Source organism: Sus scrofa, chromosome 14, assembly GCF_054392235.1.
Source record: "Sus scrofa isolate SSC_HxYL_T2T_F1_AM1 chromosome 14, Sscrofa_HxYL_maternal_Yorkshire_Landrace_v2.0, whole genome shotgun sequence".
In the NCBI taxonomy this organism is placed as follows: Eukaryota; Metazoa; Chordata; class Mammalia; order Artiodactyla; family Suidae; genus Sus; species Sus scrofa.
Genome location: NC_139396.1, coordinates 155,968,269 through 155,987,836, shown reverse-complemented (window position 1 = coordinate 155,987,836; position 19,568 = coordinate 155,968,269). Strand labels below are relative to the sequence as shown.

Genomic DNA, 19,568 nt, shown 5'->3' with positions numbered 1-19,568 from the left:
ACCCCCCAGCCCCAGGCTCCCTCCGGGTACCGTACACTTCCTGGCTGCAGGCCATTTCCCAGGCAGGTCCTGCCTGCAGCTCCCTGCCCCCACCTTGCCCCCGTGGTGTAAACCCCAGTTCATCCACGGTATCGTGTCCTAGTGATGCTTTAACAGCTTGTCATAAACGTAGCCACTTAGACAACACAGATTTGTTCTCTTTCAGTTCTGGAGAATAGGTGTCTCACGGGGCTCAAATAGAGGTGTCGCCAGGGCTGTGTACCCCCCTAGAGGCTCTCGGGAAAAGCATTTCTTTCCCTTTTCCCCTTTCTAGAGGCGCCCGTCTTCCTTGCTCATGGCCCCTTCCTTCTAAGCCAGCGAGGGCAGGTTGAGTCCGTCTCACTCTGGCACCTCTCTGGTTCTCCCTTCTGCCTCCCTCGTCCGCTTTAAAGGATGCTTGTGAGAACACTGAGCCCACCAGGCTCATCCAGAACCCTCTCACCAGATGTCTCCCAAGGGATCATCTTGGAACAATGATCTCACGTCCCTGAGCCCCAGTGGCCTCATTAGGTGCCCATCTCTGGCAACCTTGACTGCAAATGCAGCCTTCCTTTCCCTTGGCAGCCAAGTAACCGAGCTTATTCACAGGTTCTGGGACTAGCAAGTGGACGTCTTCACGGGGGAGGGGGTGCTATTCTGCCCGCCCATCCAGGACGCCTGTCCCTCCTGCTCCAGCTCCCGCTCACCCGCCCCTCCTAACTCCGCATTTGCACCTGCGCCGTCCTGTGTGGTTCTCTCATATTTTAATTTTCTTTCCAACTGATCCATAACTGTGGGTGGCTCCCAAACCCTTTGGCATGCCTACCATCTCAGCCTGACCTGCCTCCTAGGCATGACCTTGATTTCGGGCCATCAAGACTGTGCTCAAGGCTCAGAGCTTCTAAGAGGCAGAGCTGACGCCCCCTTCTCCCAGCGGTCACTCTAAACGTGCTCCTGGCAGTCACTGTGGACGAGGCCCCTTCCCAGGGACCCCCAGGCTCGGGGCGTCTGAGTAGAGCTCCCACTCCAAGCATCTCTTCCCCTGCTCTTGACCACATCAAATCGACTGTCAAACCACCCCGCCGTCACCACGTTTCAGTTCAGGACAGTTCGGGCAGAATGTTTCCAGAACTAACTTGAATGAAATCTAAAGTTGGTGTAAAAATATTCATTCTTCTGGAGTTCCCGTGGTGGCTCAGTGGTAACCAACCCAACTAGTGTCCATGAGGATGTGGGTTCCATCCCTGGCCTCGCTCAGTGGTTAAGGATCCGGCCGTCATCTGACGCCTCAGAATTCTTTCTCTAGCAATGAGGTCAGCCTTGATTAAAGAGGAAGCGTTTGCGTTCACCGGCACTTCTGGTCAGAAAGGGAGCGGCCTCGTTAGTCCTAAAGTTGTGGGAGGCTGGGCAGAGGGCGAGGGTCTTGTGTTTCCAGTTGGGAACCCCATGGGCAGAGTGGACAGGCTGTATGTGGCACAGTCAGGCAGGCTGAGTCCAGACCTTGGCCTTGACATGTGTAGGTAGATTTGGGGACTTTTGGAACAATGATCTCACGTCTCTGAGCCCCAGTTGCCTCATCAGAAAAACGGGAGTGCTGGGAGTTCCTGTTGTGGTGCAGCGGAAACAAATCCAATGGGGAACCATGAGGTTGCAGGTTCGATCCCTGGCCCTGCCTAGTGGGTTAATGATCTGGCATTGCTGTGAGCTGTGGTGTAGGTCACAGACACGGCTTGGATCTGGCGTTGCTGGCTTGGATCTGGCGCTGCTGTGGCTGTGGTGTAGGCCGGTGGCTGTGGTGTAGGCTGGCAGCTGTGGCTCCAATTGGACCCTTAGCCTGGGAACCTCCATATGCCATGTGCGGCCCTAAAAAGCAAAAAAAGAAAGAAAAATGGGAGTCCCAAGCGCGCTCAGGGTTCCTTGAACAATGAAATTAGGTTGATTTCACTGAAATTATATTGATGCTTTTGAAACATTGCCTGGATCATCTCACTCCTCCGCTTAAAGCATCTGGTAGCATTAAGGATCCCCTTCAGTGGGTCCCACCTTCCAGAATCAGTGCTTCCACCACCACAGGGGCTTGCAAATGCCTCGTCCCACTCATGCAGTTTGAATGCGGTTTAAAAATAACCACTTTTTCTCTCACATCTGAGTATTTGGCAGGCGTGTCAAGCTAATGGGATCTGATGTGTGAGAAACACCAAGGTGTCAGAATTAGAAACTGAGTTTAAACGCATCGAGTGCGGGATGTGAGCGAGGTCAGTCCAGCCCTTTGCTGGTCAGGCTCTGCAGGCAAGAACGTGGTCCCCCCAGAACGCGGGCTCCGAGTGCGTCCTGGTGCACCTGCTCATGAGCTGAGAGGCGTTGGGCAAGATGCTTGCCTTTGCCACCTTCACAGAGTCTGAGGAGCAAAAGGAGGAAGAAAGAGAACCGTCCCCAGCGATTCTCAGATGCCAAGTCCATGCCCACTAGTAGCCATTCACTGACCTGGCCATGACGAAGTGCATTTGTGTTCCAGAACAGTGTGGCCCTAAAAGAGCAGAGAAGAAAAGCTGCTGGAGATTCCCTTTCCTCAAGCTACCCTCAGTCTCTAGCAGAAGGAGAGCGAGAATCGGCTCTGATAGTTGTTGGCGCTGTGCTGAGTGCTTTACCTGGCTTATTTTGTTTATTCCTCGACATGAGACAGACTGTTAATTGTTTTTATTAGCTCTGTCTCTTAGAAAACAGCCACGTGGACCCGTGAGTCACTCGGTTAAGATTTCCCAGGAGAGGCAGGATGTGAATTCAAGCTGGAGCCGTTGCCCCAAACAACCCCATAAAACTGGCCCAGCCGACAGCTCATGTTCCAGGCACCCCTGGATGGTTGTTAAATCGTGTGCAGCTCTCTTTTCTGACGTTTATCTCGCCTCGGTTTACTCACGGGTTGTGTGAATCTTGTTTATCTGAGTTTCCCATGCTGCCACGGCACCGGGTCTGCACGTAGGCATGTGCCACGTAGACATTCCCGGGGCGCTGCTGCAGTGCCAAGGGCACCGTGGCTGCTGTGAAGTCTTCTCGAGGGAGGAAGTGGTGCCCATCTCAGTGTTTCATTATTGCAGATTTGCTCCTACGCGATCGGCAAATACGGCATGACGTCATCAGGACACGGAAGCAGCCTTGGCTCATGTCCCATTTTTGCCATTAGAGCAGTGGTTTGTGGGGCCGGGCACCAGCCTGGACCCCAAGGGGCACCAACACAGCCTCGGGTGGAAGCCTCAGAAGAACTCAGTCCTGTTCATGGTACTTGTCATCCGTGCGGCTCTGGCTCAGGGCGGCCACGTGCTCTGTTCCAGGATGCTTACTGCTCAGGTCCTTTGCCGGTGTAGCCCTTGTCCCCACAACCCAGCAGCTTCCTTTCTTCCTCACACCCCCTGCCTTTGTACTGCCTTTGCCATAGTTTTTTTTTTTTTTTCTAATGAAAGTTGCAATGTTTATTTCAGTTTCTCTCTCTCTTTTTTTGTTTTTTTTTTTGGTTTTGTTTTTTTTTTTTGTTTTTTTTTGTTTTTGTTTTTGTTTTTTTTTTCTTTTTAGCCACACAGGCAGTATGTGGGAATTCCTGGGCCAGGGATTGAACCTACACCGCACAGCAGCAACAAGAGCCACAGTGGTGAGAACGCAGGAGCCTCAACCCGCTAGGCCATCAGAGAACTCCCTGCCGTAGTTTTTAAAGATCAAATTCTGTCATTAGAGCTGTATTTAAAAAAATTTTTTTAGCAAGATGTCTTCTTACCTGTCTTAGTGTTTTTAAAATTGATTTTTTTTTTTTTTTCTCTTTAGGGCCGCACCCGCGGTGTATGGAGGCTCCCAGGCTAGGGGTTGAATCGGAGCCACAGCTGCCAGCCTACACCACTGCCACAGCAACACCAGATCTGAGCCGCGTCTGCGACCTACACCACAGCTCACGGCAACACTGGATTCTTAACCCACTGAGTGAGGCCAGGGATCGAACCCACAACCTCATGGCTGCTAGTCAGATTCATTTCTGCTGAGCCACAACGGGAACTCCATAGAATTGACTTTTTTTTGCTGTTCTTGGGTTACAGAGCTGCATAGATTTTGAATCTTATTTTTCCTGTGGACTTGGTTTTCATAAGTCCGAGATTTTGCAGATATGAGCACTTACTGAATTGCATCTGCCATGTTAAAGTAGAGACACTCACCCCTGGGTTAGTCCCTTTGGGTGGCTGTAGAAGAATGTCATAAGCTGGTGGCTTATGAGCAACACAGATTTATTTCTCAGAGTTTTGGTGGCTGGAGAGGCCAAGATCAAGGTGCTGGGAGACTGGGTGTCTGGTGAGGGCTTGCTTCTCGACTTACAAACGACTGTTTTTTCCAGCGTCCTCATATGGTGGAGGGGGCGAGGGAACTCTGTGGGGTCCCCCTTTTTTTTTTTTGCGTTTTAGGGCCGCACCCCGCAGCATATGGAAGTTCCTGGGCTAGGGGTCAAGTTGAGGCTACAGCAGCCGGCCTACCCCAGAGCCACAGCAGCAACAGAGAGACCCGAGCCTGTCTTCGACCTACATCACAGCTCATGGCAATGCCAGATTCTTTTTTTTTTTTTTTTCTCTGTCAAACTCCTTTTATTTTCATTTTCATAGTTCAAGCTTTTAAAGGTTTTTTTATATAGAGGAATATTTTTGATGTGTGTGAGAACACATTACACATTTGTCCAATGTAAACAATTAAGGACAATAATTTAATATCACAAAATTCCAATCAAATTTTTGTTTATTTTTCCTTTTCCCGCTGTACAGCATGGGGATCAAGTTACTCTTACACGTATACTTTTTTTTCCCCCACCTTTTGTTCTGTTCCAATATGAGTATCTAGACATAGTTCTCAATGCTACTCAGCAGGATCTCCTTATAAACCTATTCTAAGTTGTATCTGAATAATGCCAGGTTCTTAACGCCCTGAGCAAGGCCAGGGGTCGAACTCACAACCTCATGGTTCCTAGTTGGATTGCTTTCTTGCTGTGCCACATCAGGGAACTCCTGCGGGGTCTCTTTTATATGGGCACTAATCTCATTCAGGAGGGCTCCACCCTCGTAACCTAAGCACCTCCCAAAGGCCCCATCTCCTAATACCATCACCTCGGAGATTGGATTTCCACACATGAATATGGAGGACATAAGCACTCAGTCTGTAGCATACTTCTGTCCTCATTTTCAGCACAAAGACTTGGACAGAGTAAAAGCACCTTATAGATCAACTTATAATTTCTCTTTTTCACAGGTAGAATTTTGCTTGTGTCGATTTAATAATATAAGCTTAGAGGAGAAGCCTGGGTTTACTTTTCTGTAATTTTATTTCTCTTAGAGTATAGTTGATTTACAGTGTTGGGTCAATTTCTGCTGTACAGCATAGTGACCTATGCTGTATATATTCTATAAATCTCTCTCTCTCTCTCTCTCTCTCTCTCTCTCTCTATATATATATATATATATATATATATATATATATATATTCTATATATATATATTCTTTTTCTTATACTATCTTCCATCGTGTTCTACTTCAAGAGATTGGATAGAGTTTCCAATCTCTGTGGCTGAGGACTTGTCTCTTGTGGGTTGGACTTCTTTGCTATATAGGACCTCCTTGCTTATCCATCCTAAATGTAATAGTTTGCATCTACCACCCCCAAACTCCCCATCCATCCCACTTCATCCCGCCTCCCCCTTGGCAACCAGCATGGACTGTTGGTTAGAACGTTGTCTGTTCTCTATGTCCATGAATCTGTCTCTGCTTTGTAGACAGGTTCGTTTGTGCCGTGTTTTAGATGCATATAAGTGATATTGCAGCACTGTTCACAATAGCCAAGACATGGAAACAATCTAACTGTTCATCAACAGATGAATGGATTAAGAAGATGTGGTACAGGAGTTCCCGTCGTGGCGCAGTGGTTAACAAATCCGACTAGGAACCATGAGGTTGCGGGTTCGGTCCCTGCCCTTGCTCAGTGGGTTAACGATCCGGCATTGCCGTGAGCTGTGGTGTAGGTTGCAGATGCGGCTCGGATCCCGCGTTGCTGTGGCTCTGGCATAGGCCAGTGGCTGCAGCTCCGATTCGACCCCTAGCCTGGGAACCTCCATATGCCGCGGGAGCGGCCCAAAGAAATAGCAAAAAGACAAAAAAAAAAAAAAAAAAAAAAAAAAAGATGTGGTACCTATATACAATGGAATACTACTCAGCCATAAAAAGAACACAATAATGCCATTTGCAGCAACATGGATCCAACTAGAGACTCTCATACTAAGTGAAGTAAGTCAGAAAGAGAAAGACAAATACTGGATTTACTTTTCATCAGTACCCTGGGACAAAAGAGATTTTCAGGAATTCAAGGGAGGGATCCAGTTCAGCCGGTTGGCTAAGGTTCGTCCTCTCGCAGGGATTATCCTGCCCATGTGGCCAGGATCCTTTAGACAGGACTCACCTGTGAGACCGTGATCTCCTTTACAAACAACCATTGGCTTCTGCTCTGGGAGAAGCGCAGGCAGATTGGAAATGAACATTCCGAATCTCAAAGAGAAAATGTCAGTAATGACCTCTAAGATCACGCTTGGAACGTTTGCCTGTGGTTAGTCTCGGGAGGTAACTGCGTTCAAATGGGTCATTTAATGGCAGCTAATCACCTGTCCTGACCCAGCAGAATCCTCTAAGGACCCTGAGAGATTGTCCATCGCTCATAAATATCACTATTCTTTGAACGATGTATCCCACCACCATTGTTATGTTGGATGCTTTTGGGGCAGCTTATAACAGCACTTGACATTTCAAAGGGCTGGGTTGCAGTTTCACTCTTAAGACTCTAAAGTCCTGCTGAGTGTAAGTCTGACATGTGATCAGAAGAAATGAAATGCCTACCGAGAGCCTGGCTGGCCCCCAGGATGTCACCGTCATGCCTGCCTATTATAATATTATAATCAGAAAGGTAAGAGGGTTGATATTCCAATAAGAATTGAGAAGAAGGAGCTGGCATTTGGGGGTCACAAGAAAAACACAAGCGTTAACACCACCAGATGACTGTGATGGCTGGTCCCCATCATTTGACTGTGGCTGAGGACTTGTCTCATGTGGGTTGGACTTCTTTCTAACTGGAGGAAGCATCTGGTTATGGTAATAGCATCTGTCTGAGCCTTTTCTCAGCACTGCAAGAATGAAACATAGCTCTTCTTATTAATTATTCCATTCAGGGAATTCTACAGAGCACCTGAATGCTGGCTTTAGAATCCATTTCCAGAGTTCTGATAACCTTTTTACCTGCCGTGAGGTGTAAGCCATGAAGATGGCTGATGCCCGTGGCTTCAGATAAACCCACAGGGAGTCGGTTATGAAACGCTGAAAGGGAGTTCCTGTTGTGGTTCAGTGGAACGAACCTGACTAGTATCCATGAGGCTATGGGTTCGATCCCTGGTCTCGCCCAGTGGGTTAGGGATCTGCCGTTGCTGTGAGCTGTGGTGTAGGTCGCAGATGTGGCTCGGATCCTGTGTTGCCATGTTTGTGGTGTAGGCCAGCAGCTGCAGCTCCAGACCCCTAGCCTGGAAACTTCCCTATGCTGTGGCTGTGGCCTTAAAAAACAAAAACCCAAAAAAACACAGAACCAAGTTTTATCCTGGTGTCGAAGTTCACATCGTACATACCTGTCTCTAGTTCCTCTTTAGCCCCAAGGTACCTGGTGACCACTTCTCACCCCCTGCCCAGACGTGGAGACCAGTTTTTTTTGTTTGTTTGTTTTTGTCTTTTTGCCATTTCTTGGGCTGCTCCTGCAGCATATGGAGGTTCCCAGGCTAGGGGTCCAATCAGAGCTATAGCCGCTGGCCTACGCCAGAGCCACAGCAATGCGGGATCTGAGCCGCATCTGCAACCTGCACCACAGCTCACGGCAACGCCGGATCCTTCACCCACTGAGCAAGGCCAGGAATCAAACCTGAAACCTCATGGTTCCTGGTCGGATTCGTTAACCACTGAGCCACACGGGAACTCTGAGACCAGTTTTTTTTATCCTGACAGGGACTGTATGGAGACCACCCAAGGCAGCACGGTTTTCTCAGGCATCACCGCACATGCCCCCTTCTCCTTCCCAATACTGGAGTCACCTGCACCCAGGGTCTTCTGACCCCAGAGCCTGTCCGTCCCTTCATACCATCCCAGTTCTCCGGATGTTAGCCTCCAGCTCCTTTCTGGCTGCACGAATCCTTGCAGTGACTCAACCAGCCCTTGCCGGGGGCTGTTTATGTGCTGGGTGCTGCAAGGGCGAAACTCATCACAGTGGGTGTAGTTTCCAAACCCAGGAATGTCCTGCTTGCTCTGATAGAGCAATTTCGTGCTGCATCTGGTGTCCAGAAACAGTCTGGGACAGTGCTTGGATGCCCTGATGCTGGAATTGTGGGTATTTGAATTCGTATGGGAATAACAGGACCAAATATTTTAGATCATGACTTTTGGAAAATTCAAAATCAGCATTTGTCATCATGATATCAATGGGTGGTTCTTATTCTCCGAAGCTTGCATCAGGAACGCGGAGAGCAGTGAGACGAGCTAGGTGCAGAGCAGGGTAATGCGGAAAGCGGGGCCCTGAGGTAGCAAAAGCACCTGGCCTGTGGGTCATAGGTCACTCTGGAACCACAGGACTCCCGGGTGCAGAAGTGAACTCTCTTCCACTCGCTATGTGAATGTGTCTTTATTATTTTACTAAATTTCCTTCAATCGATATTTTATTTCATCTTCAATATATTCAGAGGGAAAATGTTTTAAAGAAAAGGCATTGAAGTCAGAGGCTAGCTAACCTGCCCAGACCTTACTGCGGGCTAGTAAGTGCAGAGCTGAGACTCAACTGGGAGGTTTCCAGCTACAGGTAAATACTGTTTCCATGCATCTCAGGCACAAGAGGGTTCAGGTTGCTTACCAGCTTGTGGTGTCCCCCCACATCCCCTCTTCTGGCTCTTCTCCCTGACCCCTGGCTTGAGCATCCCTAGAACCTTCCAGGCCCACATCCTGGCAGGACCCAGAGACGTCTGAGGGGTGTCAGCAGTCACCACATGGGGTATTGTGTCCATTCTGCTGGCACAACCGAGCTGTGCCTTCCCAATTGATGCCTCGTGGGGATGGGGCCTCTGGGCTGTCTGTCCAGCCATATGCAGACTGCCAGACTGTCCCCTGGACACACACTGTGGGAGTCGGGGGTACAGGTCATTCTGAGCTAGGGCTTCCATGGATGCAGCACTGCCCAAGCAGAGACTGCAGTGTGGGGAGAGGAGGAAGGATGGGGAAGGGAGAGGGGGAGGCAGGAAAGAGCAGAGCCGAGTCTTTCTTTTATTCCTTTATTTCACTAAAAACCCCACCTCTTGGGGACCTTATCTGTGCCAAGCAGGCGCTATCATGAGTCCTGGGGAGATGGTGATGGACAAATCCAGAAATAGTCCATGATCTCTCAGCGAATGTTTACAGAGGACCCTCTGGGTGCTGGGTTCTGTTCTAGGTCCTTGGGAGCAAAACAGACAGAGAGTCTCACCATCTGAAAGCTTGCAGTCTTAGTGGGAGGGAGGCACATCAAAGCAAGAAATGCAATACAATGTGAATTTTATAGTAGTTAGAAGGTGATAAATGCTAGGAGAGAAGAAAAAGACACTTACAGGGAATTCCCACTGTGGCTCAGCAGATTAAGAGCCCTACTAGGATCCATGAGGATTCGGGTTTGATCCCTGACTTCACTCAGTAGATTAAGGATCCGTGAGCTGTGGCGTAGGTCTCAGATGTGGCTCGGATCCCGAGTTGCCATGGCTGTGGCGTGGGCCAGCAGCTGCAGCTCCAGTTTGACCCAGGAATTTCCATATGCCGCAGAGGTGTCCCTAAAAAGGAAAAAAAAAGAAAAGAAAAAAGAAAAAGAAGAAAAGCGAAACTTAGCCAGCAGTGGGGTCTGGCTCTTGGGAGGGACGGGTTATAGTTAGAAGTGATCCAGACCAGCCTCATTTGGGAGGTAGTATTTGGGCCCAGTCGGCTGGAGGATCAGCAGGGAGTCAAGTAGCTGTGGGAGGAACGTTTGGACAGGGGTGTGGCCTGAGTAAAGGCCCTGTAGTGACAGCAGGCCTGGCCTCACCAGTTACCCAGGTTAGTGCGGCTGGAGCCCAGAGTGTGGCGGGAAGGAGACGCCAGCCCAGAGGTGACATAGGGAGGACTTTGGCTTTTATTCTCGAGTCAATTGGGGGAATCACAGAACGTTTTCGGGCCCAAGAATGATGTGCTCTGCTTTCCAAGTGCAAAGGGGCAGCCTGGTCTCTGTGTTGACTTTAGGGGAGCCAGTGTCAAAGCCAGGGGGTCTGGGCGGGGTGATTTCAGCACCCTGGACAAGAGATGATACTTGCTTGGGCCAGAGAGGGAGTGTGGGAGTCCCTGATGTGACGCAATGGGATCAGCTGTCTCTGCAGCACCAGAGCACTGGCTTAAAGGATCTGGTGTTGCTGCAGCCGTGTAGGTTACAACTGTGGTTCGGCTCTGATTCCTGGCCCAGGAGCTCCATAGGCTGTGTGGCGGCCACAAAAGGAAAACAAAACAAGACAAACAACAACAGCAAACACCAAAATGGGAGTGCAGAGGGGATGAGAAGAGGTTGGATTGTGGATATTTTGAAAGTAGGCTTTTCTGATGAGGAGGTGGATGAGGTTTGGAGAAGGGGTCTGGGAGATTAAAAGAGTAGTCAAGGATGCTTCCCGTGTTTTTCGGCCTTGGAAAATCTCATGGGGAAATGAAGTGATGTTTAAGAATCTCCCTGGTCAATGCCCAATTGCATCTTATAATGAATACCCAGAAGGAGAGCATCAGGTACAGAAATTTCTTCCTTTTTTCTTTTTTTTTCTTTCTTTCTTTTTTTTCTTTCTTTGTCTTTTTGCCTTTTCTGGGGCCGCTCCCGTGGCATTTGGAGGTTCCCAGACTAGGGGTCTAATCAGAGCTGTAGCCACCAGCCTACACCACAGCCACAGCAACACCAGATCCAAGCCGCGTCTGCGACCTACACCACAGCTCACAGCAACGCCGGATCCTTCACCCACTGAGCAAGGCCAGGAATCGAACCCGCAACCTCATGGTTCCTAGTGGGATTCGTTAACCACTGAGCCACGATGGGAACTCCACTATTTTTTTTTTTTTTTTTGTCAAGGTGCAGAAGTTTCCCGGGGCGTCCGTAGCAAAGTGCCATATACTAGGCACAGCTTAAAACAACAGGAATGCATTCTCGCACAGTTTCAGAGGCTAAAAGTCCCAAATCCACATGTTGGGAGGTCTGCACTCCCTCTGAAGTTTGAGGAAGGGATCCCTCCTTGCCTCTTCTAGGTTCTGGTCCCCAGGTGTCCCAGTTTGCCCCTTGGCTTATTTATAGCTGTGTCACCCCATCTCTGCCTCTGTGGTCACACGCCATCTCCCCATGAGCCCTGACATCGTCTTTCCTCTCTGTATCCAAATTCCCCTTCTTATAAGTTAACAGGTTTAGGGCCCTTATCCTCCCCTAACTAATCTCATCTGCAACAACTCTATTCCCCAATAAGGTCACATTCTGAGGTTCCAAGGATCAGGGCTTGAACGTATCTTTTTGGAGGACGTCATACATGGTTCTCTATGCCCAATAAACCTGCCTTGGACTAGAGATCTGGAAGACTTCCCCGGGGATGGGCTACAAGATTTGAAGCAGGATTGGAAGTTAAGGGTTTATCAGACAAAGAGTTGGCAGAGGGGAGAGGAGAGAATTCCAGGTTGAAGGGAACTGTACATGCAAAGGCCCTGTGGTGGAGGAAACATGATCTATTTGAGAACTAAAGCAAAGTTACATGTGGCTGGAGCTGTGCTATAGTCATGGGGCAAGATCATAGCCAAGAGACATAAGAAAAAATGCTCATTATTATTCATCATCAAGTAAATACAGATTAAAATCTCAGTGGGGTATGATACATAGGCATCAATCAGGCTTTTAAAAAAAAGGACAATATCAAGTGTGGGCCAAGAAGTGGAATAATAGAAACTTCTGTACAGTGCTGGGATTGTGAAATAGCACACTCTTGGGAATCTGTTTGGCAGCATTTACTGAAGCTCAACATTCTCATACCTGTTAATCTAACAAATATACTCTTTACGCCTAAAAGAAAGGCATTCACACATGTTCAAAAGACGTGTATAGGTAGGTTCATGTACCCCCTCAGATGGTCATCATCCATAGGTTCATCAACAGCACAATGGATAAGTCATTTGTATATGCATACGGTAGAATATTATACAACAGTGAAAAGGAATGCATTGTTGCTACCTGCAATAAGAGGGATGAATTTCACAGATATCACATTGAGCAGAAGAAGCCAAATACAGAGGAGTAGCCACGGTAAGTTTAATCTGTATAAAGTGAAAAAAAAAAAACCCCCAAAACAGGAAAGCCAGTCCAGGGAGATGGACATCAGAGCAGTGGGTCTGGAGAGGGCATCAGGGAGGCTTCTGGCATGCTGGTCACATCCTATATTTTGACCTGGGTGTGGGTATGTGGGTGCATGTACTTTGTAAACGTGTATTGAACTGCACATTTAGGACTTGGGCACTTCTCTGTATGTATTTTAAAATTCTGTGACAATTGACAAAAAATGCTGGTAAATCAAAGAAAGGAGGTACATTTGATTGAAATGTTTAAAAGTGAATGTTAAGCATATAATAAATGAAATTAGGTGATGAAGGGGAAGACTGGGAAGTAGCAGGAAATAGAAATAGTGATTTCCTCACTGCCTCTAATAGGCATTAATAGAAACTTTCTAAGAAAATAGAAAATTAAGTATGTTACATTAAGGTGGAGTTACTAAATTAACCACTGAAACAAAGGTACATCTTTAAAATTTCCAGAGGAAAGAAATATGCACTTAAAGCAAAGAAAACTGGTCAATGAATAAAGATAAAGCAAAAAAAAAAAAGAAGCAATAAAAATTGAATATCTAAGACAGGTTGGCATGAGGATGTGGGTTCAATCCCTAGCCTTGCTCAGTGGGTTAAAGATCTGGCGTTGCCGTGAGCTGCAGTGTAGGTTGCAGACAAGGCTCAGATCCTGTGTGGCTGTGGCTGTGGTGTAGGCTGGCAGCTGCAGCTCCAATTCAAATCCTAGCCAGCGAACTTCCATATGCCGAAGGTACAGCCCTAAAAAGCAAAAAAAAAAAGATTGATGACTTGTTAAAACAAAGAACATCTGTTAATGAGCCAACTTGACCAAGTTCACTTGTTAAAGAAGAAAACTTTGATTGTAGCATAAAGCGAATTCAGTCACAGGTGTCAGCAGGTAGATACCCAAGACAGGGTGGGTCATGCTTGTGCCCTCAAACCCTCCTTTTACTGAGTGCTTACTATGTGCCAGGCACTCTGTGGTACTTCACATGCGACTTGTGAAATAGTCCTACCAGGTGGATTCGGTTTCTGACCCTATTTTACAGACAGGCTGACCTAGTTAAGGATTTTTAGATATGGAGCTGTGGAACCTGAACTTGAACTTAGCCTACATGGGACTGCAGAAGCTAATCCTTGCTGTGCTATATCCCTCGAGCATGGGGGCACACCCTCTGTCTTTATGTGGGTCACTTTTTGGTGAGTGAATAAATAATTGTTTATTTGAGAATTAAACAACATATTCCACAGATATACAATTAGAGTGACCAAAGTGTTCCCAGAGTTTAGTTGAACTGAATTAGAATGTTGATATGAAAAATTTTTACTATCTTTTCAATTAACATATTTCTCTCCCTTTTATTTTTTAAAATAATTAATAAATGCTTTAAGATATATCCAATAGATTTTATTATTATTATTATTATTATTTGTCTTTTTAGGGCCCCACCAGCAGCATATGGAAGTTCCCAGGCTAGGGGTTGAATCGGAGCTGCAGCTGCCGGCCCACGCCACGGCCACAGCAATGCGGGATCTTTATCCCACTTTTCCAACTACCTCAAGGAATAATTGACAGATACACTGGTATATATTTAAAGTGTACAATATGATGATTTGATATGCATATACATTATATGGAGTAATTACCAGGGATCAAACCCATGTCCTCATGAATACTGGTTGGGCTCGTTTCCTCTGAGCCACAATGGGAACTCCCAGTAGATTTTATTTTTAAGTGTTTTTAATTTCAAAACTCTTGCTTTTTATTGGTTTCCTTGGCCAGTGCAAGGAAATGTTTTTTAACATTGGTTTGGGCTTCTAAAAATGGCATCTGAAACAATGAGTATTTTTTTAACCAACTTTACTGATAATTAAGGGCTGAACTGGCAAGGCACTCTGCTAACGTGCAAAAGGATCAGCTGACATGCAGCCAGGCAGTTTTATGGCTTTATCTAAAGTTTATCACAGAAATTGACTGAAGGTAGATATTCAGACCATGATATGGCCTTTTATGGGAGATTAGTTACTTGCCTATATTTATCAGATGCCTCATCTAATATTTTTAGGTTACCGCTCCCTCCAAAGAAGGTAACTTGTTGGTCTCTATAAAGTTTCAGACTCTGCTTCTAAATTTCTCAAAAATATTTTAAAATAACTATTAACTTTATTCTGTTTCTGTCCTAATAGCCCTGGGCTATGTTTGCAAAGTGGCAGCTGTGTTATCCTGGAATCGCTAAATAGTTAGATTCGCTTGAATATCACTTTTTGATTTGCTTCCAGATGTTTCTGTATAGCGACTTCCCATGATCATGAAATACGTACTGTGCAGATCAGTGATTTCACAACAGTGAATTCTGAGATTCACGGTTTTCTACGTATGCCATAAAGCAAAGCACTTTGCATAATGCCTAGCACCGAGCAGGTACTCTGTAGACAGGCAGATAATTAAATAATTAAAAAGTAGGCTTTAGGAGTTCCCATCATGGTTCAGCAGAAGCAAATCTGACCAGTATCCATGAGGACACAGGTTCGATCCCTGGCCTCGCCCAGTGGGTTAAGGATCCGGAGTTGCCGTGAGCTGTGGTGTAGGTCGCAGAGGCAGTTCAGATTCTGCATTGCTGTGGCTGCAGTGTAGGCTGGCGTCTATAGCTCTGATTCCACCCCTAGCCTAGGAACCTCCATATGCTGCCAGTGTGCCCCCCCAAAAAAAGTCAGCTTTATATCAGTTACTATTTATATCCATGTATCTCCTTTCCTTTCCTTCTTAACATTAAAATTTATTCTTACCTCTTTTATGAGCAAGTGAAGAAATCAGAGCAGTTAAGGATTATGACAACAATAGCATAGTGGTATCCCGGGGCTGAGGGGGAGGGGAAACGGGAAGATGTAGGTTAAAGGCTATCAATGTTCAGTTATAAGAAGAATTAATTCAAAGGATCTAATACATTGGATGGTGATTATAGTTAATAATACCATATTCTGTGATCCTTGAAAATCATTGAGAATTAAATATTAAGCATTCTCACCACACACACACAAAGTGAGCCAACACTTGAGGTGATCAGTGAATTAATTATTCTGTATAATGAATATGCATATTAAATCATCATGTCATACGCTTTAAATATATACCAGTGTATCTGTCAATTATTCTTCAATGTAGTTGGAAAAGACAAAAAACAAAACAAAACAAAACAGTAGTCCTTGTGGAGGCATTTCACCTTATACCCACTCCCTGGCTGCCATCAAATGCTGTGAATAGGACAACTATTTCCAACTCTTTTTAATCGTTTATTTGGGCATTTAAATCTTAACTTCTAAATAATATGCACATATTGATATGTATTGGCTTATAAACTTTGGACTTTCAAGTCCAAGATCTTTCAAGTCCAAGATCTTTCAAGTTCTTTTGGATGATGAGAATTTCATCTCATTCTTTTTATTACCAAGTTACCCTTATTTACGTTTCCAAAAAATTGTATCTCAAGTTTTGGATAAATCTATATTTTAGGGTTTTTTAATTATTATGACTGTAAATACTGCTTACTACGGAGCCAAGAATTATTGTAGTTTGGAGCCAAGAAATAGATTCCTTTTATAAAATTTCTTGACAACTCTTTGCTGTCTTGGAACTGCTCATGTTTTTTAAAGACATCTCCCCATACACTACGATAGTCTGGGTCTGTAAAATACCCTTCAGTGTACCCTTCTGTAAGGTCGGATCCGTTCAGTGATTCTTAGCCTCACTTCTGTTTGTTACGTTTCTATAGACAGCCTTTCAGGAGCCCTTGGACCTGCAGTATTCTGGGTCTTCTACATCACTACCGTCTTGGGACTTGCTAACCCATCATTCTGAGAATTCCCTCCTATGTTGCAACCCTTGGTCTGTGGATCTGACGTCTTTCTCTTTGTTGTGTTCTGCCTCATTTATGTGGAACACATCATATAATAGCTTCAGGGAAATGGACCTGAAAGATACCTTTTTTGAGGATCTGTGAACCTGAAACCTGTCTTCATGTTACCATCACCCTTGGTTGACAGTCTGGCTGAGTATAAAATTCTAGGATGGAAGACCTTTTCTTTCAGAATTTCAGGGTCAGTATCTCTTCATTCTTTTAGCTTCAGATGTTGCTACTGAGAATTCTGGTACCCTTCTTATTCTTTTGTCTTTGTTTTATTATTTGTTTCCTCTTTGGAAGCTTTTAGAGTCTTTTCTTTCTTTCTGATGTTTTGAAGTACACAATGATATCTCTTGGTAAGGATCTTATTTGGCCTATACTAGTTTCTCAGAGGCTTAAGCCTTAGAGATCTGGGACATTACAGTGCAGTATTTTATGTCATTTCTTCCCCTGAATAAAAAACTCTGACTGCATCCTCTGCTCTTCTTACTTGTCTCTTACTGTCTGTTGTTTCTGGAATTTTCGTATTCCAAGAGCTCTTTCTGGTACACCACCTTTTCCTTCCTAAGAATATCCTGCTCTTGTTTCATGCAAGCAAGATCTTCTCTTTCAAAGGATAATAACTGGAGCTTCTTTGTTTATTTAGTTGTCTTCTGCTCTCTACTTGGCTGCATTGTGTTCCTGGAGGATGGGAGGCGCATCACCTCAGGCTTCACTGGGTCATATCCACCACGTTCCCTGTTTTTCACATCACATCTTCCCCCCTTTGCATTTGGGGTCCCCCAATCCAGAACCTGCCTGCTTTGTTTTTTTTTTTTAAGAGAAAATTTCAGATCTTCTGCAGAGTGAGGATAGGGACATGAGAATCTACATTTTTTTAATATGCATTTTGAATCAATTCCCTAATCAATTCCCTGTGTCCTGCCTCACTCTTGCCTTCCAAGACACCTAAGAATCTAGTTTCTGAGCTTTTTTAGGTTCTGTGTGGCTTGCTTCTCTCTGCTCTGCCCCTCAGAAGTTAGCACTTCCTTCTCTTGCTGAGTCATTCAATAGTCCTCCATCTAATTTCTCCCTCCATATATCATAATTTGGATATTATGAATGTCTCCTAGCTTTATCAGAAATCAAGGTGGTACTTCTTTATCTTGTTTTCTTTGTTTGGGGGAATTTTTGAGAGAAGAACATGGAAAAATTAACATATTTAAGCCATTATTTTGAAACAAAAATCCTCTTTGATCTTAAATGGGTAGAATCAGGTTTTCTCTTTGTCGTGGAATCAATAATTCCCACACTTATGTTAAGCAAAATTTAGTCTGTTAGATGCATTGGTAGAGGTTTTCTAAGGTAAAGAAATGGTGCTATATATAGTAATTGCCTTGAGAAAATTGCATCCTCTTAATATATTTGGTACCATAGCACAAATAATCACTCCATGCAAGTGGTGTTTTCAAGACTAGCCTATTCTTTAAGGAATCCAGTCTTTTATTTCAATAACTTCTGACGGAAATGCCTCCAAAATTTATGAAGTATTTCTCTGCATTATTAAACAGAGAAGGAAAAATGTTTCTTGGTTTCTCAGACATTTTACTAAGTATCATTTTCAGCACCCTGGTGTAACTTGGTGCCGCCTCTGGGGCCGGTACCTCCTCTTTCATTGAATTCTCCCAGGCGTTGGCTTTATAAATTTATAATTGATTTTGCAGAGGTGGCTGTCATTTCCCAAAGCGTCAGCTTCAGGAAAGGCTCTTCAATGCCCTGACAGCTTATTGCATTTAATTGACTGCTAGTGGGCTCAGAAAGAACTGAGATTGGCAGTAGAAGTAAAATAATCCAGGCTGGCCAAACCAGGAACCATAAATTGAATTTCAGAGCCCAGTCAGTGGATTTTGGTTGAATGGCATGAGGACAGCTGCCCTAGGCTTCTGTGAACCTTGAGGGGGAACATCCTGGGCCATGTGGCAACTCTCTTTTGTCTGCTTGGCCCATGAGTGGGCATTCTCACCCTCAGCACCATCGACATTTTGGGCCAGGCAACTCTTTGTGCTGGGGAATGTTCTGTGCATTGTCAGATGGTTCGTAGCATCCCTTGCCCTCTATCCATTAGCGGCCAAATGCACGCAGACACCTTTCCCAGTTATGACGGCTCCAAATCACTGCAAACATTGTCCCCTAGGGGCAATATGGACTCCTGTTGAGAATTTAAGACAGTGGGACTCGATTTTATAACTCTGTTCTGGATATTTGAGCTTTTAGACAGTGTGACACCAATTAACTGGAATAGTATTCCAATTCCCTAGAATTTTGTAAAATGTGAAATCATTCATAAAACACCTGTATTTTCATGATTTACCAAACATTCATTGTTTTAGATGCACTGATAACTAACCTTTATTAAGCGTTCAGTTCTTTTTGAGTCCAGGCTAGCTACGTGCCAGGTCCTGTTGGAAGCACAGCCAGCATCCTAGGCGAGAAATGCTCAGTGACCCTGCTTGAGCAGATGGGGAAGGCTCAGAACATTTAGGCAAATTGTTTGGGGTTTGTATAGTATGGAAGTTTCAGAGCTGGGATTCACAACCAGACAAGACTTCGGGGCACATGCTCTTTTTTTTTTTTTTTTTTTGTCTTTTTTTTGTCTTTTTGGTTATTTCTTGGGCCGCTCCCGTGGCATATGGAGGTTCCCAGGCTAGGGGTTGAATCGGAGCTGTAGCCACCGGCCTACACCAGAGCCACAGCAACGCGGGATCCGAGCCGCGTCTGCAACCTACACCACAGCTCACGGCAACGCTGGATCGTTAACCCACTGAGCAAGGGCAGGGACCGAACCCGCAACCTCATGGTTCCTAGTCGGATTCTTTAACCACTGCGCCACGACGGGAACTCCCAGGGCACATGCTCTTAATCAGCACACTGTGCAGTGGTTGGTCTTGAGATGCCAAGACCAAGGCACAAGCGCCATCATGGGGACTTCACTCTGCCTGCCCATACTGAGCTCTGCCCCGTTGTCTACTTTTGTATTCCTGTTGCCTGGGCCATTACTTGGCATAATGCAGAGGCAAGGTGAAGGTTAATTTCCATAAACGAATGGAACTGTTCTGAGCACCAGCCTCATGGGTGGTTTATGAGTAAAGAGGAACCGCCACAAAAGTGTAGTGTGTCTTATGGTTTTTTAAAGAAGATGACTTGTGATATTACAGGCCCTTAATGGGCTGCAGGTCT

The 19,568-nt window shown here is 45.6% G+C and overlaps 1 protein-coding gene across 4 annotated transcripts in view; it reads left to right on the top strand.

The window, feature by feature from the left end:
• CPXM2 (carboxypeptidase X, M14 family member 2) overlaps positions 1-19,568 on the top strand; it is a 146,514-nt gene that overhangs the window by 48,444 nt on the left and 78,502 nt on the right. The window lies entirely within an intron of this gene.